The 26,701-nt window shown below is 40.5% G+C and overlaps 1 protein-coding gene across 4 annotated transcripts in view; it reads left to right on the top strand.

Annotated features, from left to right (window-relative positions):
* The window catches only part of NCOA1 (nuclear receptor coactivator 1), a 304,315-nt gene that overhangs the window by 38,115 nt on the left and 239,499 nt on the right, over positions 1-26,701 (top strand). For all 4 annotated transcript variants that reach the window (XM_083348417.1, XM_083348415.1, XM_083348414.1 and 1 more), the window contains exon 2: positions 2,110-2,225. The gene's annotated coding sequence lies outside the window, so the exon portion shown is untranslated. The remainder of the gene's footprint in view (positions 1-2,109; positions 2,226-26,701) is intronic.

Genomic DNA, 26,701 nt, shown 5'->3' with positions numbered 1-26,701 from the left:
TTTACTTCTGTGTCCTATAATCTCTGTTTATGGATCACATGACACGCTCTTTGCAAGGTAGGTTCAGCATACTGTGTTAAGGAAACGTACACGAAATGGACTAGCAATATAGAGCAGTGTTCCTTAAACTTTTTAAAGAAGTTCACTGCTTGTTGGGAAATGGCCCAGTTTTAAGCTATTTCTTAGCTTGTTTTAGAATCACACACTGTTAAATGAAGGAATTTGTTGAGAACTGCATTTTGCTATTTTTTTAAAACGGTTAGCATTCTCAATTTAGCTTTGCTATTGAAAAGGTGAGGGTTGGAAGGAAATAAGTAGTTAAAATAATAACTTTCTCATATGTTTGACATCACTGATTTGTTAGCATATTTTTAAAATGTATTAAGAGGCTGAAACAATTAGCATCTTGTTTGGGTTTTGTTTTAGCTATTCCTGTTTCTCTCCTATGATCTACTTTCTGTACTTTCCTGATATATTGACTACCGTACTTTCCGGCGTATAAGACTACTTTTTAACCCATGAAAATCTTCTCAAAAGTCAGGGGTCGTCTTATACGCCGGGTGCTGAAAATTTAGGGACAGGGCTGGCTGGAAAACCTGGAGCGGATCTCCCATTTAGTCTGCGCAGGGAAAGCGGGACCAATTGGAGAAGAAGCTGCAGTCTGTGATTTTTTACAGGCTGGGGTCTGGGTGTCTTTCCTTCTAAAGTTGAAGAGCAGCTGTAGTATATCCCAACTTGAAAGGCAGGTGGGGAAGGCAGCAGCCAGAGCAGCGGCTTAGCTCTAAGGTCACATTTGACTCAGGAACTGGGCGGGCTGGCTGGAAAACCTGGAGCGGATCTCCCATTTGGTCTTTTTTTTAAAATCCCATTTATATCCTGCCCTTCTCCGAAGACTCAGGGTGGCTTACAATTTAAAGCACAAATCAATGTGCTTAGCAATAGCCTTCATTCTGTGTATATGCCTGTTTATTAGGGCTTTCACCCCCCCCCAAGCAGCATTATTACAAAGTCAGCTTATTGCCCCCAACAATCTGGGTCCTCATTTTACCTACCTTGGAAGGATGGAAAGCTGAGTCAACCTTGAGCCTGGTGGGATGCGAACCTGCACTAATTGCAGGCAGCTGGTGTTATTTAAGGCTCTGTGCAGGGAAAGCTTTAGAGTGAATTAGGAAAAGTGAAAAAGTGAATTAGGAAAATAGGGAACGGTTGCTGGAATTGGGTATGTGTAGCTTAACGAAGAGAAGGGTGAGGGGTGACATGATAGCAGTGATCCAATATCTCAGGGGCTGCCACAAAGCAGAGGGAGCCAAGCTATTCTCCAAAGCACCTGAAAGCAGGACAAGAAGCAATGGATGGAAACTAGTCAAGGAGAGAAGCAACCTAGAACTAAGGAGAAACTTCCTGACAGTTAGAACAATTAACCAGTGGAACAACCTGCCTCCAGAAGTGGTGAATGCTCCAACACTGGAAGTTTTTAAGAAGAGACTGGGCAGCCATTTGTCTGAAATGGTATAGGGTTTCCTGCCTTAGCAGGGGGTTGGACTAGATGACCTTCAAGGTCCCCTCCAACTACTACTACTACTACTACTACTACTACTACTACTACTACTACTTCTTCTTCTTCTTCTTCTTCTTCTTCTTCTTCTTATTATTATTATTATTATTATTGTTGTTGTTGTTGTTGTTTAATCCACTTGCACTGTTTTATGTTTACATGTTTGATGACAAACAGCCTTATGTTTATAAGTGACAGTTTTCCTACTAAGCACCTGCATGTCATAAGCATTTGAATTAAAATTACCATATTAAAATCAAATCTGATGGTTTTAAATTTTTATTTGGTGTGCGTTGGAAGAGGGGTAGTCTTATATGGCGAGTATAGCCCAAACCCTATAATTTAACAGGAAATGTAGGGGGTCGTCTTATACGCCCAGTCGTCTTATACGCCGGAAAATACGGTACTTGTGCTCACTTCTCCATGCTAAAGCTTTCTTTAGCATGATTATATGCTTTGAGATGACAGCATTTCAAATATGAATTCTACATTTTCCATAAAAGTAAATGTCCAGTGGTTCCTAATGTTTGGTCTCTGCTTTTTTTTTTTTACAGAGCCACAAATCTGCAAAGCAGAAATTATTTGCAGGAAATTAAATCAAGGCTAATTGCAGTGATTGGTCTTCAGAAATTTAAATCTTTGATAGCTGATTCAATTAGAATGCCAGCAGGTAAGCACATCAAGCCTTTGCTATTTACACAAAAAGAATTAAACCTTTTTGTTTTGCACTTCTGAATTTAAAAGCATTTACTGTCCAAATGTGGTATTTCATTCTACTGTGCATAATAGTATTTATGAAATAGCCATTGCCTTTTATATTGGAAGGCAGGAATGTGGCTTTGTGTTACCTTTGAATTTGCCAGTGACCTTGAGCATACAAGAAACATATAGTTTGGGAACAATTTTTAAAATCTGATTTTCTTCTAAAATAGCATATCCTGATGTTTCCCACGTTATGTTTACCTTAGTGGTGTTTCAGCTAAATGCCCCTCTTCCTTCATATCTTCATATTTCATTAGAAAAAAAACCTCTTGGACTTTGTCAATTAAAAGATTAAAACATCAATATTTGACTATTAAGGTACAAGCATATTTACAACCTCTCTTTGTGCTTAAATAGAATTTTTCAGCACTGTATAGCACTGCTAAGAAAAAGGAGTGAAAACTGAATGTTTTGTATTGTAACAATGGGAATGCAAGACTCTCTAAATACATCTCTGTATAATACAAATTACATAGTGCAAGCATTTTTTATATGTAGTACTAATGGGCATTTACCATTCTCTATATATATGTATGGCTGGTATGCAAAGAAATGGAGTATTTTTTGCACAGAGGCCCTATATTATATTCATAAAGGAAACCATGGGTGCTGGGCAAATACAAGTCTTGTTCTAAGTTCTATAATGAAAAGGGATGGGGCAAAGGTGCACAGATGAATACTTTTCAGGCCATCTGTTGTTTCCATAGTATTATTGTAGGATCTGCATCTTCTCAAAATTTCAGCACTCAAATGTATCTTTTTAATAGTTGTACAGCTGTTGAGAATTTGAATAGTGTATGTATGTATTGTTTACTGGGCTTGCTATGTATGTATTACTTAAAGCTAATAGAATCAGAATTACTGTAAGAATGCTGACAATTAGGGTGAACTGATCATTTAAATAAGTTAGCAACACCTATTATGCCTTTGTCAACTCTTTGAAATAGCACAGTTTCATATGTGAGGAATAAAGATAAAAATCAGAAACATTGCATTGCACAGATGAAATGGCCAGAGAGACCTTATCCAACATTTGATTAGAGGGATTTGTGTCCTATCTGAAGGAACAGAATCATACTCTAATTTTGCTCCTAGATTCTCTGTTTTGATGAATAATTTAAATAATCTCTGTGACTAGGAGTACTGCTACTGGCTGAAGCTAGTATGTTAGTTATGCTCATTCTTAGAAGGGCTTAGTTTGGCCACTGTGATTCATAATTTGGTTTACCATTTCGGGTTCCCTGTTGATCTGTTCATGGGACTGTTCATGGAACCTGGATGGGGCAAGGGTGACGAGGGAGGGTCCCAATGGGCTTTAGACCAGGAATAGGCAACCTTGGCTCTTTTATGACTCGTGGACTTCAACTCCCAGAATTCCTGAGCCAGCCATGGGTGGGAGTTGAAGTCCACGAGTCATGGGACTTGGGAATGGCAGCAGGAGGTTGCACGGAGGGACATACCAACGTCTGGGATTATGCCCCCGCTGTTTTCAAGCGGTAGCGTGCTCCAACCCTCCGGTTGCTACCTGTTTATCCGGGGGTGAGGGAGATCGGGTCCCTGAGCTTAGACTGGTGTATTTTAATGCCAGATCTGTGGTGAACAAAGCTCCCCTCATCCGAATTTTGATCGAGGAGGAACGCGCGGATCTGGCATGCATTACGGAAACCTGGTTGGGCCCAGAGGGAGGTGTCCCTCTGACTGATCTTTGCCCTCCTGGTTTCTGTGTGCTACACCAGCCTCAGGCTCAGGGTAGGAGCGGAGGTGTGGCGGTGGTTATACGGGAGACCTTATATCTGCGGGAGACCACTGTCGTACAGATTGGTGGGAGTGAGTCGCTCCTCCTGAGGTTTGGCTCTGGGGTTCAGTTGGGCTTGTTGCTGACATACCTGGCGCCCAGCTGTGTTGCAACGGCCCTGCCCGGGCTTCTCGACACCCTTTCAGGGCTGATGGTTGAATTTCCCAGACTTATGGTTCTGGGTGATTTCAACCTTCCATCCCTGGGCGGGTCATCAGAATTAGCTCGGGAGTTCATGGCCTCCATGGCGGCCATGGGCCTGACCCAGATAATTCAGAGTCTGACCCATGGAGGGGGTCACACTCTCGACCTGGTTATTCTATCTGGCCAGTGGTTTGATGATCTGGAAGGGGGCTCGCCAAATATTGTCCCCCTGTCATGGTCCGATCATCACCTCCTGCGGCTGGTCTTCCAATATGCTACCCCTCGCTGCTGGGCTGCGGAGCCGACCAGGTGGTTCCGCCCTAGGTGCCTGATGGATCCAGAATGGTTCCAGACGGCGCTTGGGTCTATACCTATCTCCCTCACTCACAGCCCGGCCGATGCCTTGGTGGAGGCTTGGGAGAGGGCTGCCACCGAGGCACTTGACCGGGTTGTAACCCTTGCGACCCCTGACCCGGTGCAGATCTCATTAAGGTCCATGATTTTCTGTGGAGCTACGGGAGATGAAGCATCGGAGACGGAGTCTGGAGAGCTGTTGGAGATCCAGCCGATCTGACTCTGACCGATTGCGGCTAAGATCTTTTATTAGGTCTTATCTCGCGGCGATGAGGACGGCGAAGTCTAATCACTTCGCGGCCCTCATCGCGTCCGCAGATAATCGCCCGGCCGCCCTGTTTAGGGTAACTCGCTCCCTCCTTAATCAGGAGGTGAGGGAGGAGCCCTTACAGGGGCGGGCCGAGGAGTTCAGCCAGCATCTGGCGGACAAAATTCCTCAGATTCGGACCAGGTTGGACACTGACTGGGCAGAGTCTGACGGGGAGGAATCGAGCAGTCTTGAGAGTAGTATTATCTGGACTGAGTTTGATCCTGTGACTCCCGAGGAGGTGGACAGGATTATGTGGAGGCTGAGCTCTACCACCTGCTCATTGGACCCGTGCCCCTCCTGGCTGGTTTATTCAGCTCGGGAGGAGACACGAGGCTGGTTCCAGGCAGTGATATCTGCCTCTTTGAGTGAGGGTGTCTTTCCTGCCACCTTGAAGGAGGTGGTGGTGAGACCCCTTCTCAAGAAGCCTGCCCTGGACCCAGCTGTTTTAAATAACTACCATCCAGTCTCCAACCTTCGCTTTTTGGCGAAGGTTGTTGAGAGTGTGGTGGCGCATCAGCTTTCTCTGTTCCTGGAGGAAACTGATTATCTTGACCCGTACCAATCGGGTTTCAGGCCCGGGTACAGCACGGAGATGGCATTGGTCGCGCTGATGAAAGATCTCTGGCGGGCTCGGGACAGGGGCTGCTCCTCTGTCCTAGTCCTTTTAGATCTCTCAGCGGCTTTTGATACCATCGACCATGGTATCCTGCTGCGACATCTCGGGGGGTTGGGAGTGGGGGGCACTGTTTTACAGTGGTTTTCCTCCTACCTCCTGGGCCGTTCGCAGTCGGTGTTGACGGGAGGGCGGAGGTCCGCCCCGAGGCCTCTGGTTTGTAGAGTTCCTCAGGGGCCGGTCCTCTCTCCCCTCCTGTTCAACATCTATATGAAGCCACTGGGTGAGATCATTCATGGTTTCGGGGTGGGGTATCATCAGTACGCTGATGATACCCAACTTTTTCTTTCCACCCCGAACCAACCCAGTGATGCCCTCGACGTGATGTCCCGTTGCCTGGAGGCGGTTCAGTTTTGGATGGGGAGGAACAGGCTCCAACTCACTCCTGCCAAGACTGAGTGGCTGTGCATACCGGCATCTCGGGAAAACCAGTTTTGTCCATCGTTAACTATGGGGGGTGAGGTGTTACCCCCCGTTGATAGGGCTCGCAACTTGGGCGTCCTCCTGGATTCACGGCTCAGTTTAGAAGATCATACAGGAGCCGTGCCCAGGGGGGCTTTTGCCCAGGTTCGCCTGGTGCGCCAGTTGCGACCCTATCTGGACCGAGATGCCCTACGCACAGTCACTTATGCGCTCGTGACCTCCCGTTTAGACTACTGCAATGCTCTCTACATGGGGCTGCCCTTGAGGACCACTCGGAGGCTTCAACTGGTGCAGAATGCAGCTGCGCGAGTTGTGATGGGGGCTTCCCGATACTCCCATGTAACACCTCTACTCCGCGAGCTGCATTGGCTTCCGGTTGCCCTTCGGGTGAGATTCAAGGTGCTGGTGATGACCTATAAAGCCCTTAATGGCTTGGGTCCAGGTTATCTGAGGGAACACCTGCTGCCGGCATCAAGCTCCCTTCGTCCCGTGCGCTCCCACAGGGAGGGCCTTCTCAGGATACTGCCGGTTAGGGAATGCCAGCAGGTTATTCCTAGGGGAAGAGCGTTCTCTGTGGGCGCGCCTGCCCTCTGGAATGATCTACCCGTGGAACTTAGGACCGCCCCCGATCTGCGTTCGTTTCGCCGGGACCTGAAAACCTGGTTTTTCGATCTATCAGGCCTGGACTGAAGGGGTTTTAGCTTTTTAAATGCTTTTTAAATGTTTTAATTGGGCTTAATTAATTTAATGTATTTTAATTCTATATTATTTTTATATTGTATTTTATTCTGCCCTGTATACCGCCCTGAGTCCTTCGGGAATAGGGCGGTATAGAAATTTAATTAAATAAATAAAATAAATAATAAATAAAAGAAACAAGGCTGCCTACCCCTGCTGTAGACACGTCTATTTGGGAAACTCCTTAGAACATTTTTTATGGGTAGATCAACATTATCTTTTATTTTTTTTGGATTGCAACATGAAATGTATAATATTAAAAGTCACTTGGCTAGTGGGCAGGCATAAAAATTGAATAAATAAGATTCGTTGGTCAAAGATCTTATGACTAATTACTAATATGCACTACTTTCTTTAGAACAGATTATTCATATTACATCAGAAGAATATATTTAGAAAGTGTATTACGAGCCCACAGATTAAAAGGTGTTTACATCTAAGAACATACATTGGTTCTACTTTATGGGGGAAAAAATAAAATAGACATGACTGCCATTTTGTATGCATGCAATATTGGGTTACCCTCCAAGAGAACATCTTGAAACTTAAAGTCCTACTGGACTCTGCTAAAGCTTGTTGTTTCGTGATTCAGAGATGGTTCTTCTTTATGATGGTGTCTGTCCTATGGAATGTCCACTATGTCATATGTGGGGCATCAATTTTGATGTGTTTTAGGTGTTTAGTTTTTAAATTTCAAATTGGCCATCCCAGCCATTTGCCTATATATGTGTATGACTGTGTGATACATATATATATGTATGGATTTCTTTTATTCTTCCATTTTTAATCTAATGCTTTTTTAATTACTGTAATTACTGCAGATTTTTTCTCAAAGAAATATTGTGTAAGTATTCTTAGCTAGAAGGAAAAAGGTAATTGAATCAAAAAGATCTGAATATAGTCCAATGACTAATATCCTTTTCTGCCAGAGGAAAGTAACAAGGGAACATAACCTGTTGATTCTTCCAGAATTCTCAGCACTTTTTGATAGCAATATCATTTTGAAGAGATTGTGTGAGTTGGTTGGAGGTAATACTGCTTTGTCTTGATTCTGCTGCTATCTCAGATTACCTCCAGGAAATACTGGAAATTTCTGCTCAACCTTGTGACATTTGTGTTATGGGATCTTTTGTTATTTATTTCTTATCCCCATGCTATTTAACATCTGTATGACTGGCACTCACCATTTTGATTAGATTCAGATAAAATATTGAAATGCTCATTTACTATTTCAGATAACCTTAGGATCTTTTTAAGCTTACATCTTTAAGCCATTTTTGACTCATGGCAACTAACTGGACAAGTCCACACAGTTTTCATGGAAAGATTTTTGGAAGTAATTTGCCACTGTCTTCTTCCAGAGGCTGAGAGAATGACTAGCCCCAAAGTCCCCCAGTTGTCTTCATGTCTAAGAAAAAAGTAGAATTCATAGTCTCTTGGTTTCTAACCTGGTCCCTTCAACCATTAATCAAACTGGCTCTCAAAGAGCTTTAGTTAATAATGTAACTGGTACTGTAGTGAGTGGAACTGGGCATTATGATCATGTGATAACGGTTTTCCACTTTCACTGGCTTCCATTCCCCTTGAACACCTAATTTGTATAGGAGGTTTGAATCTATTAAGCAACATATAGTAAAATAATGCCTATTCTTGTATGTTTACATTTGGGTCTTAAAGTCACTTTTTGAGGTGGTGCTCTGAATGTGTCATGTGATAATGTGTTCTGTTAATACTTGTGTACAGTTGGGCTTTCTAAGTAGCATTTTCCTACCTTGGAATGGTTAACTTGGAGACACCTGATTTACATCTACTTTTTTATTTTTTTGACATTGGACAAAGGCCTCCCTCCCTCTCTCTCTCAGATAGATCTATTCATTTTATTTGCAGTTTTAATTTTCTGTATTTGTTCTACAGTACAGTCTTTACCCCTCTCTGCTGTTTTAATCCCTGCTGTTTTAATATACTGGTTAAATTAATTGTATATATTTTTAGTTGAAGTAACTTTTTGCATGGCACTGAGACTAATAAAATTAAAATTAAAAGTTCTAAAAATACTGGAGGCATTTCCTAAGTTGTCTGGAAAATACAATTTAAAAAGACAATATATGGCATTATTTGTTTGTTTATCAGGGTACCACCCACCACAGTCTCAGAATGATTCTTTTGGATATAAGTGAGAATGTTGGTTCCCTTTTTATTTTTCAAACAAGTTGTAAGAGCTGGATTTTAGAACAGAACAGAACAGAACAGAATAGAATCTTTATTGACATTTTAAATGTACACTAATCAGCATACATTAAAATGAAATTTTGTTGCATTCAGCTCTCAAAAAATACCATTATGCATAAATAACCCCATATATAATACAGAAAACCATCATAGTTCGAATACATGGTGAAAAAAGAGAATCCATATATAATACAGAAAACCATCATAGTTCAAATACATATATAATACAGAAAAACATTATGGTTCGAATACATGGCGAAAAAAGGAGAATCCTGCGAATTTATAAGATGGATGGCATAAGGAACAAACCTGTTACAGAATCTAATAGTTTTGCTACAAATACGTCGAAACCTTCTCCCAGAGGGGAAGCAACAGAAACAGACTGTGAAGTTGGTATGGGGGTTCTCTAACAATGCTTCAAGCTCTAAGCACATAGCACTTATAAGCAGTATCCTGAATAATGGAGAGCAAGCTTTCTATAATCTTCTCAGCTGTCCTTACCACTCTCTGTATGGATCTTTTATCGGAGCCTCTGCTACCACCAAACCAAACAGTGATGCAGTTTGTTAAAACTTTCTCAATTGTGCCTCTATAAAAAGCGGCCAGGACAGAAGGAGAAAGATGTACTCTTCTCATTCAATGCAAGAAATGCAAACACTGGTTTGCATGTTTTACTAAAGATAATGTATGGAGAGACCAATTAATAGAAACTTGGGATCACAAACTTGCATAAGGCCTCTCTTGTAGGATTGGAGAATTGGGCTCAAAGTGAACAGAGCCTTAGTTTTGTATATAGCCGTGAGAAGCGTGTTTGTGAATGAGTTGCATTGCTCAACACTATCCTTATTATCCAATGCAACTGTCTGGTTGTTTATTATACATGTATATCTTTTTTCTAGAGCAATAGGTGCATTATTATGGTTTTCATGCTTGGGAAATGTGATTCCATAAGTGAACTGTTATCATGAAAAATGGCTTCTAGGCTCTGTACATTAAATAAGGTCATGTTTTTTACACAGATGAAAAAAATTAAAATATGCATCTTGTTTTGAAGGCCTAAAGTAATATACATTTGTTAACAATACTAAATGCCATGTTTAATTAGTTGATTTTCAGCTTGGAGAAGACTGAGGGATACTGCAATGTGTGTGTGTGTGAGCGCGTATGTGTCTGTGTGTGTATGCGCATACATACACATACACACATTTTATTAAAAGGGTTAAGGACAGGGGTGTCAAACTGCCGGCTCGTGGGCTGGTTGCATCATACAGAGGCTGTGCCCACACCAGCTCTGGCAATGCAAAAGTCATGTGACATGCCACATGACGTGGCAAGTTTGACACCCGTGGTTAAGGAGAATATAAAAACCCACAAACTAATAAGAATAAAGAAACCAAAAGAAAAAAGAAGAAAAGACAAAAATGCAGAGGAAAAAACAGAAATAAATATAACCTTCCAATTTCTTTTGTAGCAAATTCATATATAATTACTAAGCTATCTCTTACTATATGATTACAATAAAAAGCTCACTTTTTCATATTATGCATTGTTTCTAATTATCAAAACCAGAAGTTGGAGCTTCCAATGGAGAATGTGAGTTTCTGATGGGGAATTAGGAATTTCTGTGGAGAATTTTGGTGGAATGATGGTCTCTGAAGAGCAGCTGAGTACAGGAATGGGAGGCAAATTCTAGCTGTTGCAATCTCCAGAAATCAAAGAGAAATTGTGAGATTAACTATGTGTACTCCAGATGATGGTTCCTTCTGAGTTGCCTGCAAAAATTGCAAAGTTTTGTAGCTGGCTCAAGAATCAAACTTATAGGAGTTCAATGAAGGGAGATTTTATGTATATGTGGCAAAAATAAAATGCCTTATGATGAGTTAAATCTTCTTTAGATTACAAAAAAACCCAAGAAAAATATGGTGACTTAAAAATTCAATTGAAAAAGTTTAAGAGGATGCAAGAAAGTTTTAAAAACGACAAGGAAACAGTCTTTTTTCTTTTTCTTTTTTCTTTTTCTCCCTTTAATTTTTGAAAGTGCTTGGGTTTAATTTTTCACTAAGTCAGTTAAAGAGACCAGTCCAGCATGGAAAAATTTGTTGGAATCTGCATAACAAAAGACAAAGAATCAGACTGAGATTGTGAAATGTAGTTCCTATGGAGGTATGATACTTGCGGTGATTGACATTATTAGGATCTACTAAAATATAATTGTCAGAAACAAAAATATAGTAATGGGGGTTATCTTTTTATTTTATCTCCTTGAGACATCTCTACTTTTGGATTAAAAAATGGCTATTAGAAAAATGATAATTTTGCTGCCGGCATCAACTTCCCATCGTCCTGTGTGCTTCCACAGGGAGGGCCTTCTCAGGGTGCCGGCGGTTAAAGAGTGCTGGCGGGTGATCCCCAGGGGGAGGGCATTCTCTGTGGGCGCGCCTGCCCTTTGGAATGATTTACTTCGGACCACCCCCGATCTGCGTTCATTTCGCCGGGACCTGAAAACCTGGTTTTTTTATCTATTAGGCCTGGACTGAAGGGGTTTTATTTTTTTATTTTTTATTTTAATTCCATTTATATCCCGCCCTTCTCCGAAGACTCAGGGCGGCTTACAAGCTTAGCAGTAGCCTTCATTTAGCTTTTAATATTGTTTTAATTGTTGGGCTTAATTAATTTAATCTATTTTAATTTTATACTATTTTTATATTGTATTTTATGCTGCCCTGTAAACCGCCCTGAGTCCTTTGGGAATAGGGCAGTATAAAAATTTAATTAATTAAATAAATAAATAATAGGGGCAGGAGAGGCTTGCTAGAGCAACTAGTGGAAAAAATGTTACAGAATATATACTTCAAAATTTTTTGGAACAGATGGGAAACAAATTTGATCAGATGGGAAATAAAATGGAAACTTGGGAAAAAAGGAACGGATGAAAGATTTATGAAGACAGGAAATGAGAAGATGTCAAAAAAGTTGAAAGTTCTGTGAAGCAAATTTCTGGAGAGGTGAAACAAAATTATGACAGAATGGAAATTTTAAAGGGCAAGATAAAGGTTGAAGGCAGAGAGCTGGAAAGAGAATTGGATAGTCTGGCTTTAGTTGAATTAAGAGCGTTCCTGATGAAAATAATCAAGAGTGGCCTACTAAAGTTTTGGCAAGTGTTTTGGATTTAGAATAAGAAGATTTGAAGGCTGAAATTGGTAAGATTTCTAGAATAAATTCCAGATTTGCCAGAATGAGGAGTGTCTCTAGGAATATTTTGGTGCCTTTCATTAGAAAGAAGATGAGTTCAAGTCATACAGCAACATTTTAATACAAAATGGAAAATTCAGATATAATTGTTCTGAAAGAACTTCCTGTTAGAATTTTCTATAAATGAACATCTCTTCCTGGCTAACACTAAAATTCTCATTCTGATCGGATAAATTGGAAGGTGTGATTTTTTACTTTTAAACAGTAAAAAATTATGCTGAATTCTGTTCAGAAAGCAAGAGACTATTTAGGAAGACATAAAGACACCACCTTTCTGAAACATATTGACAGGAACTTGAGAAAATTTTCATAGGATGGACATACTGCTAAGTGTTTCTTTTTTTGAATCCTTAGTATCATATGAATATAGGTTTTAACTGCCCAGAATTCCAACTTGATTATTTGGCTTATATTTTGACTGTTATTTTTCCATGGAACTTAAGTGATTCTTACTAAAAAAAACAACTTTATGGGCACATGTGGAAATTTATTGAAATGTTAGCCACCCAAAATTGTTTGCTTGGCAGGTAAATAGCTTTGCTTTTAGAGAAAAATAATCTTTCCTAAGTTAGTATTAATTTTAATTATTTTAATTTTAAATTGTGTAATTTAAATGTATAAAGTATAATTGTTGTTATGAAGGAATTTTAATATTTTGAGGGAAGAAATGTAGTTTGATTGCCAATCACATCAGAAATTGAGCCTCTGGAATAACCTCAGTTTGAGAATTGCAGGGTGTTTTATTCTGGAATTTATGGCAAAAAATTGAACTTCTTTATAGCACTTCAAACAAACTTTATCTCCTCTCTCTTTAAGATTATATTACATGGTTCCTTCTTTGCATGTTCAACCCTTTTTAATTAGCAAATTCATGAATCACCAATTCACTTTTTTCCATTTCAGCAAAAAGGGTAAAAATTTATTATGATTGCGATAGTCTCTCAAGTCTTTGCTTATTGTTAGTAAAGCATTTGGGCAAGGAAATGTGCATGCATGCAGCAAAACCTGTTGCAGGAGAGTTGTAAAACAAAGAGTAAGATGTCTGCTTTTTTCTGTTTTTTATAAAAAGGAAATGCTATCCTTGGGACTAATATTAACACAAAACTTTAAAGAAGGAAATGAAATCAATGGAAAGAAATGAAGTCAGATTTCAGTAGCCTTTATATAAATGTGAATTACATAGAAAATTATTTGAAAGATTTAAGGTAATTTTCATGCACTTTCCTGATCTTTAAATGGTGCCTTAACAATATCGGCTCATGCCCTACTTATAAAACAACTTGGGTGAACAAATACATGATATTAATAGCTCCCTTTCTTTTAAATTCTCTGTCAAAACTAACCTTTTCCACACCATCTCTGGATTATTCTGTTAACCCTTGAGCATAACTGCAAGTGAGTTTGAGTCATATGAAACTGAATTTGTAAATATGTATTACTGTTAATTAAATTTCTATCCCATCACCATTAAAAGCAATTCTACATGTGTATGTGTGACAGAGACATCTAAATCCATTAAACCTTTTGTTTAAAGTTTTGTGCTCCATATATTAGATATTGCCACACTTTTCAGGAAAAGTCCAAGAGAAAGAGAAACTTGTGTTTGAATATGGGGAAAAGGGTGAGAACAAAGTACTACTTCTACTTAACATGCATAATTACAAATAGAACTTTGATCTTGAAAAATGTCACAACTCATTTCCACTTTCTCATAAACAGTATTGCTTGCAGATCTCTATCATGAATAATGTTTCCCCAATTTCATTTGAATGCAGTCTGCAGTATTCAGCCATTTAATGTTTTCTTTACATTTCTTGTTCAGTCACAGTTCTTTTTTAAAGAGCATTTAACAGTCTTGAGATCAATTAAGTGTTCAGGATATACAGTGACTCCCAAACATAACAAATTCCCCTGTACTAAACTGTTAAAAAAATGTTTTGTGCTTTATAACTCTGAGCTGAAAAGAATAATGAATGAGTTTTCTTCACTGGAGAACTGTAAAACCCATGTATTTGGTTTATTTATTTTTATTAAATTAACTTTATAAAATGAATGCATGACAAAAAAATATATTAGCACAAGGATCAGCTCTTCCCCAGTTGTGCATTCATCACTGCACTTATGAGACTAATAGTTTGGGACTGGAGGAAGAGAGAGGGGAAAACAGAATGCTGCATCTTTAAAATACCACCAGAGAAAAAAGCAAGATTAAATGTCTTAGATTTTTGCAAAGACTTCCAATGCATACATATAAACATTTAAGGACATATCTTATTACTTTGCAATATTTTCTATAGGATCAGTACTGTGCAATTTAGACTTTGAAATTTTGGCTCTGTTTTCTGTCTTTTACTTGGGAAAGTACCTGGCAGGTGAACAACTGCAAGAAGCAACAGGTGTGCCATATATTCTAAATTTAGGGAAATGAAATATAGCTGTTGTGTCATTTTAATTTAAGTAACCTACACTGGCTGTATTTTCACACAAACTGAGGATGAGCAGCTTGCTGGTATTTAATAACTCTGGCCAGAAGATTTGACTGACTAACACATATTATTTGATCCATGGGCTATTATATCATATCATCATATGTGATTCAGAAACTCTGCTATGTTCTTCCTTTAACAAAAGGGAGTCAGAAGCCATGATTCTTGGCTTTGAACTATAGCTAATTCAGAATAAAACAGTCAAGAGTTTCTGATTTTCATGTAACAGAAAGTGAACTGCAAATGGAGTCTTGCAGGTGTGATAACTACAGATTCTTATAGAAGCAGTGAGGTAGGAATAATGTCTGGTATCTTCTAGAATAAAGCAGAAAGCTGAAGAATTCTGGTTTATTGTTGCATGTAAATTCTACTTTGTTTAATCATGTTTAATGGGCATGCTTTTACAACTTACATAAATTAGTGTGTATTTCATAAAAAATTGAGAAATATGATCTGTTCTTTTGTCCATGCTCTGAACTTACCCAACATGCATTTTCATTGCAAGAATCTGCTTTCATTGCAAACTGGTGCCTTTATTTTGATACCCCCATTAGCCCTAAACATCATAGCTGATGGCAAGGGATTATAAATTGTTGTCTGGAGAATGAAGTTGCCCTGTATAGTTTAATTTATTCCCAAGTTTCCAATTAACTATACATACTAGAAGAGTAATGGTATTTTAGGGTATTTTAGTAACTTTTCAGGTTTTACTGATTTTGCAGAGATAGAGAAGTATAGTATGTATATTCTAATCTAGGTTTGTCAGCTACCATATCACTGAGAGCTACAGGATATGAGGGATTGTGATTGTCCAGTTTGTTTCCATGAACATCCTGGTCTCTTGACTTTTTAGATTCTTTTAGTGAAAAAATGAATTCTGACATAATGTGAAGTATCACTTTATTGTTCTAAGAGCAGTGATATTGCAAAATAAAGATGGAGATTTTATTTATATTTCATATTTCTAGAGTGCCCCTCTCCTTCAAGGGGGAAGAGGGTAGTACTTATGTAGTATAAAACCAACTTAATTATGTAGAAAAGTATCCTGCTACCAAATAAATGACTGAGGTAAACTGGGAGATCATAGGAACTTCTTGTGGATTGTGAGATAATCTTCACCAGTTTGCCTTCTGTTAAAAGCATGTTATTGGCTATATCTTTTGTATTCGTTTCGTAAATAGCTAATTCTCTATGTTAGCTATTTTTTTAAAAAAATACCCAGAACATAATTTCAGAAGTCCAAATGTGCTACTCCATATTTTTAGAAATACCTTGAATGAGCACATTATTAAGATACCTTTATTCTGAAATTCCACATAATAGTGCTGAATTGAAATCAGCTAAGGAAATTCTTAACTTAGAAGAAATACTGCATTGTGTTTGATGAAATGAGAAAGGGCAAAACTGTAGTAATCCTGGTCTTGAGATTTCCTGAATTTCACCACAGATACTGTTTCCAGAAATAGAAAGTTTGTTTGTTCCCTATTGGTACAGTTAACAACCTGCATGCCTCATCTTTTACTATATATTACAAGTTACAGAATGTGGTCCAAGAAAACCATTATGTACTGAATTCATTGCATTTGTGGATAAAGAAAAGGAAATATAAACTCAAGAAAAAGAAGCAGAGCAGTACTACCAGGATACGATGGTAGTTTTAAGCATAAGCTTGCTCAAGTGAGGCATCACAAAGTATAACAAAGGCAATCTTCTCAAATGTCAATAGCTTATAATTTTCTCTGTTTATGAAAAGTTGCTAGCTTGCTATATGAATTGATGTTTGTCCCTTGTAGTTAAGAGACATATATTCTAACATATGTTTGAGATCCTATTCAAGACTTACCGTATTTTCCGGCGTATAAGACGACTTTTTAACCCATGAAAATCATCTCAAAAGTTGGGGGGTCGTCTTATACGCCCAGTCATCTTATACGCCGGAAAATAGTACATAAATCAATCGAGCGCCCCCGTTCTTGCAAAGCAACTTCAAGCCTCCTTAGTCCAGTCCCCCCTCCAATGTGATTCTCCCTTCCCACCCCCAAGAGCCTCTCAGCCCCTTCCCCTCCCCCTTGCAAATGCCAGACCCCGGGAGCTCTTGCGTCTATTCCAAAGGGTGGGTGGAAGGAAAAGCCCCTTTTGGCTGCGGCTTGGCTGCAAGTCAGCGAGCCCGGGAAGGCACGCCCTCCCCTCTCACTGTGGAGGAAGCAGGGCAGGCTGGCGTCTGGCGGGAGCCGGCAGGGCAGTCCTGCGCACGCGCGCGTTCCCCGGCTCCTAAGGAGTCCTCGGGGAGCCATGGCAGGCGCCTCACACTCTTCCCTCTTGAAGCAGCATCGGCGGAGCCGTCCGGCGTCGGGCGGGAGCCGGCAGGGCAGTCCTGCACACACGCGCACTCCCCGGCTGCTAAGGAGTGCTCCTTAATCCTCCTTTCAGGATTAACATTTAATTCTTCTCTTAGTTTTAGTTGTTTAATCAAAGGACATATGTAGATTCTTATTTTTTTAATTAATACTTAAACATAAAAGAATAGAGGTGATGTGGGTAACAACACATTGGATTTAGTTAAAAAGTGTAAAGTGCCTTTGGCTGTTTCTCATAAAAGAGTCAGGATTTTTGTGCTGCCTTTGCTACCATATAAACATAGACTTCCCAGCTAAGGCTGGAAATGGGACACACAGCAGCATAGCTGTCAGAATGCCACATCTATGCAGAAAGAAAAGAGCACAGAATTAGGGCGCTTCAGCAGCCTGTTCTGATTATCACAAAGGAAATTATTTTTGTTCCTCAGAGAGGAAGACACTGAGCACATGCAAATGGAAAGAGGAGGGCTGTTTAGAAAAGAAGAAATGTGGAATGACTTCTAGATTTTTTTTCAGACTCTGTTTACACGTAGTCCTTGATTTATAACCATTCATTTAGTGATCATTAGAAGTTACAACAGTACTGAAAAAGTTAGTTGCAACAGATCCTTGCACTTACAACTATTGCAGCATTTCCATGGTCACATGATTAAAAATTCAAGTACTTGGCAACTGGCATGTATTTATGACAATTGCAGGATCCCAGGATCATGGTCGCCATTTGCAACCTTGCCAGCTGGCTTCCGACAAGCAAAGTCAATACGGTTAGCCGGGTTCACTTAACAGTTGTATCATTCACTTAACTAGAGATTGCTGCAACACCTGGAATTTCTTGTTGAACCCAATGCATAATTAAAGGGAAACATCCGTAGGCCCCAAGCAAGATCCTGCGAGAAATTCAGTTCAATTCAATTTATTGCAGTCAAAGTTCAGCACAGGTAATAAATAAAATTTAAGACAGAGTTAAAATATATTTGTAAAGTAATCTAACTAGCATCTAATATATGAAATCCAGGATGAATGTAGCCTATATTAAATTATAAACATTAAAATACATTAAGTATGGTATCTAAAATTACAATAAAGTAAAACTATTAATATCAGCAAAGTGGTAATATCTAAAATTTAAATTAATTACAGATATAGGAAGTGCATTGCAAGAACCCTGTGAGAAGTAATCGGAGAACCACCCAGGATGTTTTATTACACAGCGCTGAAAGGGGAGTGGCTTTTGTGGCATTGTGTTTTATGTTTTTAGAACTATGTGGACTTTGTTGTTTTGCTTTTTTGGTGAGTTTAATTTTCTCTCACTGAGCTTCCACTTCTCCTGTGGCATACAATATTTGGGGGAAGGTTCTTCTGCTTTGAAACAAGAGAATAGCTATTTGGATGCTAATAGTTAAAATAGATCTTTCAGTAGCCTGCCAGTCGTAGGAAATGTTCAGCTTAAAGCAGGTTACAATAAGAGTGTTTTAGATTCGCATTTAGTAGGTAATTTTACAGTGGAAGCCAAATAGCTGTAAAAAAAAGTCAAGCTCTTGCGATATGGTAGAAGAGAACCCAGTCAATGAAAATTCAGTTGGTTAGATAGGTGACTTAAACAACAGCCAAGGTGGCCAATTTTGCTCCTGTTTCCAACAGTAAATAATCTAACAATCTAGAAAAGCAATTGCAATAAATAGGCAGCGGTAGAAAGCTAGGGCCCTCTATTCTATTGCAATGAACCTGTGATGGACAGAAATCACTGGTTCATATCTAGAAAAGCTGAGAGTTAGTTGGTGGTGGGTGAGGTCTTTAGGAGCACAACAGAAGTGCCTGATCCAAGGGTAACAACTTTTTAGTCTCAAGGAAAGAAAGAGGAAAAAAGACTATTTTTCTCTAAAAGAATAAATTTCTTTATGAAATGAACAGATCCTTTTCCACCAGTGTACCTGAGCAGACAACTTTCTCTCCCAAAAAGTAGAGAAGGGAACTAGGGGATTAGCCATATTGGATTTAATTCTCACAAACAGAGATGAAATGATAGAAGGTGTCGAAGCCACAGGAACCTTGGGGGGAAGTGATCATGCAATATTGGAATTCAACATTCTGGAGGCACAAGCAATAGAACACAGCCAAACTAGAGTCTTGGACTTTAAAAGAGCTAATTTCAATAAACTTAGAGAGACCATGGGAAGAATTCCATGGATGAGAATCCTAAAGGGAAAAACAACTCAAGAAGCTTGGGAAATTTTGAAAAGTGAGATAATAAAGGCCCAGTCTAGTACAATACCAACAAAGAAGAAAAATAACAGCTCTCAAAAGAAACCAGCATGGCTGCATAAAGAACTCTCTGATAAATTGAAAGATAAAAAAGACAAGTATAAGAATTGGAAAGAGGGGCACATAACTAAGTCAGAATATCAGCAAATAGCCCGTGCCTGCAAAGATGAAGTGAGGAAAGCTAAGGCTCAAAATGAACTAAGGCTTGCGACCAAAGTCAAAATAACAAAAAATGCTTCTTTCAACATATAAAAAACAAGAAAAAAGTTAAGAAAATGATTGGTCCATTAGTGGGGGAAAGTGGCAAGAACATGACAAGCAACAGGGAGAAAGCAGAACTATTTAACTCGTTTTTTGCATCTGTCTTTACACAAAGGGAAAAAACAGTCCAACCTACCAAAAACAGTGCCATAAAAAACAGAATAGAAACGCAAGTTAAGATAGGCAAGAAAATGGTGAGCACCTGTCCAGCCTAGACGAGTTCAAATCACCAGGACCAGATGGATTACACCCCAAGGTTCTCAAGGAACTGGCAGACGCGATCTCAGAACCACTGAACTATATTTTTCAAAGATCCTGGAGCACTGGGGAACTACCAGAGGACTGGAAGAGAGCTGATGTAGTTCCCATATTCAAAAAAGGGGAAAAAAATAGATCCTGGAAACTACAGACCTATCAGCCTGACCTCAATACCTGGGAAGATTCTGGAAAAGATAATCAAACAACAAATCAGCGAACACCTTGTTGCAAACAAAGTCATCACTAAAAGTCAACATGGATTTGTCAAAAACAGATCATGCCAGACAAATCTTATTACATTCTTTGACCAAGTGACAAAACTAGTGGACCAGAGGAATGCTGTAGATATAATTTACTTGGACTTCAGTAAGGCAGTTGATAAAGTAGATCACAACCTACTACTTGATAAGATAGAAAAATGTGGGTTAGATAGCATCACCACCAGATGGATTCGTAGCTGGCTGACAGGCCGTACTCAGCATGTGGTCCTCAATGGAACTGCATCTACATGGAAGGAAGTGTGTAGTGGGGTGCCCCAGGGCTCTGTTCTGGGCCCAGTGCTCTTCAATATCTTCATTAATGATTTGGATGAGGGGATAGATGGGGAACTCATCAAATTTGCAGACGACACCAAGCTGGCAGGAATAGCCAATACTCCAGAAGATAGGCTTAAGATACAGAAGGATCTGGACAGACTCAAATACTGGGCGCTATCTAACAAAATGAAATTCAATGGTGAAAAAAGTAAGGTTCTACATTTAGGCAGGAAAAATCAAATGCATAGGTATAGTATAGGTGGTACCTTGCTCAATAGTAGTAACTGTGAGAGGGATCTCGGAGTCTTAGTAGACAATCACTTCAATATGAGCCAGCAGTGTGCTGCAGCTGCCAAAAAAGCCAACACAGTGTTAGGCTGCATTAACAGAGGGATAGAATCAAGATCACGTGAAGTACTAATACCACTTTACAATGCTTTGGTAAGGCCACACCTGGAATACTGCATCCAGTTTTGGTCACCACGATGTAAAAAAGATGTCGAGACTCTAGAAAGGGTACAGAGAAGAGCAACAAAGATGATTAGGGGGCTGGAGGCTAAAACATATAGGGAACGGTTGCTGGAATTGGGTATGTGTAGTTTAATGAAGAGAAGAGTGAGGGGTGACATGATAGCAGTGTTCCAATATCTTAAGGGCTACCACAAAGAAGAGGGAGTCAAGCTATTCTCCAAAGCACCTGAAAGCAGGACAAGAAGCAACAGATGGAAACTAGTCAAGGAGAGAAGCAACCTAGAACTAAGGAGAAACTTCCTGACAGTTAGAACAATTAACCAGTAGAACAACCTGCCTCCAGAAGTGGTGAATGCTCCAACACTGGAGGTTTTTAAGAAGAGACTGGACAGCCATTTGCCTGAAATGGTATAAGGTTTCCTGGACTAGATGACCTCCAAGGTCCCTTCCAACTATTATTATTATTATTATTATTATTATTATTATTATTATTATTATTATTATTATTATTATTATTATTATTATGACCAGGGATATTCAGTCATAAGAGGTCTAGGGTTTATGACATGTATATATGTTTCCTGCAAATTGCCTGTTTTGTTGTAAAGCTTGTGAGCATGAATGATTATCTAGATAATATAGATAGTGCTACCATGCAATTAACCCTTGTGCATATGAACATAAGAGACCTGGGGAGATAAACTTCAAACTGAGGAAGTTGTGAGGCAGTTTTTCCAGGGTAGTTTTTTTTAATTAATCTGCTTTATGCTGAAGGCTAGCAGGCAAAAATGACAGGTAAAGCAAGTATTAGTTCCTCCCCCAGCTACTGAGGGTATAGTGTGACCTGATGAGTACAGTAAAAAATAGAAATACAATTGTCATTTTGGATCAGATTATATTATTCAGCATCCTGTCTCCAGTAATGGTAATGAGATGTCATTCGGAAATCCCCTAGCTCAGAGGTCCCCAACCTTTTGGGCACCAGGGACTGGTTACGTGGACTGGTTTCTGCGGACCGGAGGGGGCGTGGCTTTGTGTGCTGCTTGCATCCTGTGGATGGGGTTTTCCTTGTTGTGCGGACCAGTTGCTGGCATGCCACGGCCCAGTACTGGTCCACGGACCAGGGGTTGGGGACCCCTGCCCTAGCTGAACATTATGGAAGACAGAGCTGTATTCTCTTTTAAGGAACTTCTGTTTTTAGCTCTAAGGAAGGATAGCAGCTACCACTTACTACTACTATTATCAGTAATTTGGACACTTAAGTCCATGAAGTTGAGCTTATTCTGCCTACATTTATATGTTTCCTCCTCTTTTTAATCATACCCGAAAACACTCCAGAGTCTTAGATTCTGAGAAGCTCTTTGGGTGAAGGGACTGGTTCAGAACAAATAACGAGAAGCAGCTCTTCAGAATATCTTTAAAATATGCATGTTGTCCACTGTTTCTTTCTCTTCTCTCAAGACAAGTGTGAGCTCAGTTGGCACAAGCTTTTGCTTGTTATGAATAAGAGGCAATTATGATGAAGCAAGTTTGCTTTAGACTTCAAACACCAGGGAGTTAATTTGCTGTAGCCTGATTGAAAACACAAATAAAACATTTGTAAATGCTTGCCCTGGGATAGAGAAAATCCAGCCGGCATGCAGGATGCTTTTTAAATATGCAGATGTTCAAGCATCGTTCCCTTCTGCTTCAGGTATTTGACTGCTGAATCAATGTGTCAGCTGTCTTTACAACTGCTGTTTAGTAGTCAGTTCACACACTCAGCTGGTAGTTATCAGTGCTGGTGGACACCCACCTGGATAGGGCTGCCATATGCTTAGAACTTGCATCTGTTTTGTTCCATAAATTGTTCCAGAGTATTGAGATGGACAATAGAAATGAGCAAAACAGATAATGTGCATAGAAAGGTATGTACCTGCAACCTCCCAATAGAAAGTAATGTAAAATAGTTACAGGTATAGAAATCTATTTTGAAACCTATTTCTCCTTCCATTTCTTAGAGGATTGTCCACATTAGATTTACCCAACTCCTGTTTCCCTGACTAGATATTGAGTCAGCTGAAAGTATAATACAGAACTCTAGCCACCAGCCAAGGACGAAATCTAATAGTCCATGTAGAAATTGCTGCACACCATTTTACTTACCTTTCCCAGCTGAAACCATGGAGACTGCCTTCAAATGTTATGTGACATTTTTCTAAAGGACATCAATATGAATAAGTTAAGAGAAGAAGGATATCTTTAAAAAGATTTTCTACATATCCTTATACCCTCCTGTCTGATGTAGCCCTGCCATTCTGATCTTTGCACTGTAACACAGATGGCTTTGGGAACGAATCCCACCATCTCATGCATAAAAAATAAGTTTGACAGTTTTATGCTTTCTGGGCAACTTGTTCAAAAACAAACCAGTAAGTTGACACTCGTTGTTGGAGAATCCTCTTCATGGCATTTTCTTCAGACATTTCCTTGTGAAAGTCTAGCAGGAACTCAGAACTGTTGACCTAGTAAGCCTGTGGAGAGCTTTGCAGGATGGTAGCATGCTTCACAAAGTCACAGCAGGGCTGCAAGTAAATGAAATTCATTTCTTACAGTTTCTTAATCTGCTGGGAGGGAGGCTAAGACAACAAGTTACTTGTTAGATAGGGTCAATAGGCTTGGTAGACTTCGCATCTAGGACGATTACAGGTAATGGTTGAATACTTTTCTTATAGTCTTTTAATGCGGTTCAAAAAATTTGCTGTCTTATACAATTAACATTGACATATTTTACAAAAGCAGTTTCAATTAAAGAAGCTAGCTTGGTAAGATGCTGAAAAATCTTAATGCTGCTCATGCTTGGTTTGCTTTATTGTTTGGTCAGAGGAACTCTTCAGCTTAATGGTATTAAAATATCCAAGATGGAAGTGTTTTAATAGTCTTATAAAGTGGATCGTAGAAGGAATTGTATTTATCCTGCCTTGTCAAGGAAGGCTGAAAGTGATACAAATGTTTGCTAGCAGATAGTCCTAAAAGCTTTAACAGCTTTAAAGTAATTGAATGTATAAAAGTGTTTATCACATGAGAAGCACACCAAATTTGAACACCTCCCCCCCCCAGTGCCTTTCTATATTCCTTGTTTGAAAACCAGCAATTTAAACAGGATGTCTACTCCCATCTCTTTCCATTGTATTTTGGGACAGCGTGATCAGGCACTGATAATTCACATTTTCATTTAATGCAGTTTGTGCAGAAATAAATTCTAAGATGTTACAGTAGTACCTCGATACTCAACCTTAATTGATTCAGTGAGGCATGACAAATACCAAAAACGATGAGTACCAAGCAGAATTTTCCCTTAAGGAATAATGTAGTGAGTCACAAGGCAGCCAACAAACAAGAGGTTCTAGCTTGTACGTTGAGTACCAAACAAACAATGAGTACTGGGACAAAATTTTCCTGTCAAAATGTATTGATACCAAATTTGAGGAGTTTCAAAGCAGTTGAGCACCAAGGTACCACTGTATTTGAACCATTCTTCCAATGTACAGCAGTACTTACTTCACTTGTTACCACTTGATGGTTTGATGTCACATTGCTACTATTTTCCCCCACATATAGTATTTTTATAGTCCATGTGCTCCTCTGGTTAGTCCATCTGAATTCACAGTAATCAGCATTGACACTGTCTTTCTGCTGGCTTCATCTTAGGTTTATGTTGAAGAGAGCCTTAAATACTAGCAATAAAGGTAATTCTCAATAACTGTAATGGAGCCTGGAATTTCTGTCATATTTGTACTCAATTTTATGTCATTTTTGGCAGTATTCATCAGGTGAACACAGTGGTTGTTAAGCAAACCTGTTTTCTGCAATGAGTGTTTTTTTTTGCTGAAAACCAGAAGTAAAGGTTGGTTTCCAGCAAAAAATGTCATAAATTGCTGTCATGTGACCATGAGATATTGCAAATGGCCGTAAATGCAAACCGGTGTCCAAGTGGCCAAAATGGGATTATGTGACTGTGGGGTGGGATGGCCATTAGAACTTTGACTCTGGATTCTAAGTACCATTTTGAGTGTCTGTCAGAACTTGAAACAGTTGCTAAACAACCGGTTGCAAGTTGAGAACTACCTGTTCTTAGATACTTCTCATATTCATGGGCAGTTTCCCTGTTGGTTTGATCTATCTGCTACATTGCAATAAAACCAAAGGATGACAACATCTGAGGAACTGTTGTCTTTAGAAGCTTTTAGACTATTATAAGATCAACACAGCTATTTGCTCAGTATGGATTATGTATGGCAGACATGTCAAACACAAGGCCTGCGGGCCAGATCTGGCCCACGAAGTGGTTTCATGTGGCTGGCAAAGGCATCCTGGAAACAGTGAGGGAACAGCCCCTGCTGTCTTGGGCCCAGCCCAGGCCGGCCAGGAACCAATGTACAATTTTGTGGTGGCCATCTATGCTGAAATGCATTCAGTCTTAGCTCCACAAGGCCATCTGGAAACAGCGAGGGACCAGCCCCTGCCACATTGGCCCTGCCTCCTGGGCGTGTGCTGAGGAGGTGTCACCCTTTGTGAGGAATGAAGAAATGCACCATGGCTTGGAAGTGGCCAGCAAATGACAGTCGCCTAGTTCACATATCTGGCTTGGTGGGCTCCGGGGGAGGGATTTCAGCAGGCAGCGGGGCGCTCTCCTCACAGCGCCAAGAGGCTGAGCCGGACAGCACAAATCCCAAAAGAAGTGCGACGACACCCAGCTCCCAGCCTGCCCGGTTTTGGCAGGCTGTGGGGCGCTCTCCTCACAGCGCCAAGAGCTGAACTGGGTGGCATGAATCTGATGAGAAGTGCAGTGCTGCCCAGCCCCCAGCCTGCCCAGTTTTAGCAGGCAGCAATATGCAAAGCTGGCAAGCTTTGCACCACCCGGCTCAGCCTCTCAGCACTGTGAGGAGAGCGCCTTGCTGCCTGCCGAAACCGGGCAGGCTGGGGGCTGGGCATCATCATGCTTCTTTTCAGATTCACGCCGCCTGGCTCATCCTCTTGGCGCTGTGAGGAGAGCGCCTTGCTGCCTGCCGAAACCGGGCAGGCTGGGCGGCATTGCGCAGGTAACGACTCTCACTCTGCTCATGGCATCCCCTCCCCCAGATATGTGAAGTAGGTGAGGGCCATGTGCTGACCATTTCCAGGCGATAGTGCATTTCTTAATTCCTCACGAAGGGTGGCACCTCCCCAGCTGCGTACCTTGCCTGTTTTTCTCCCTCCCTCATCTCAAATATTTTCCCAGCACTCTATTCTTGGAAGTAAGGGAGGGAGGGAGGGAGGGGAGGGTCCGAGGGAAGTCCTGCCACAGTCCTGTCCTGCTGCCCTTTCACCATCCCCTTGCCCCCTCCTCCTGGCCTATCCTGGGGGGGTCTCTCATCCTATTGCTAAGGAAGCTTTGGATACAAAGCCCTGTCTCCTCCCATGAAGAGGTAATGGGCCTCCCTCTGAATTTTCCCTCATACCTATCATGAGCAACCTGGTTAAGGAGAGCAAGCACAGCAGCAGCAGGCTTGACGACGAGGTAAGTGCAGCTGGGTGCCCCCTTGGGGAAGTGAGGCTGGACTTGGTGCAGCAGGTGCTTGAGGGCCAGGCTGGGTGTTTGACCTCTGCTGCCCAGGGTTCCTGGCAGCCTGCGCCACCATCAAGGCCCCCCTCAGATGGCCTGAGAGGAACAGTGAGGCTCCTGTAGTGGACCATGCCTTGGCACTTGCCCTGGTCCCTCCCCCTTCTGCCAGAGACCCTCAGATCTGTCCCACTCCTGCCCAGGCCCCACAGGCACCCTTGATGCGAACGGTGTAGAGCTGGCCATGCCCACCC

Source organism: Vipera ursinii (assembly GCF_947247035.1).
Source record: "Vipera ursinii genome assembly, chromosome: 1".
In the NCBI taxonomy this organism is placed as follows: Eukaryota; Metazoa; Chordata; class Lepidosauria; order Squamata; family Viperidae; genus Vipera; species Vipera ursinii.
The sequence above is the reverse complement of the archived record's forward strand: the minus strand, read 5'-3'. Positions and strand labels throughout refer to the sequence as shown.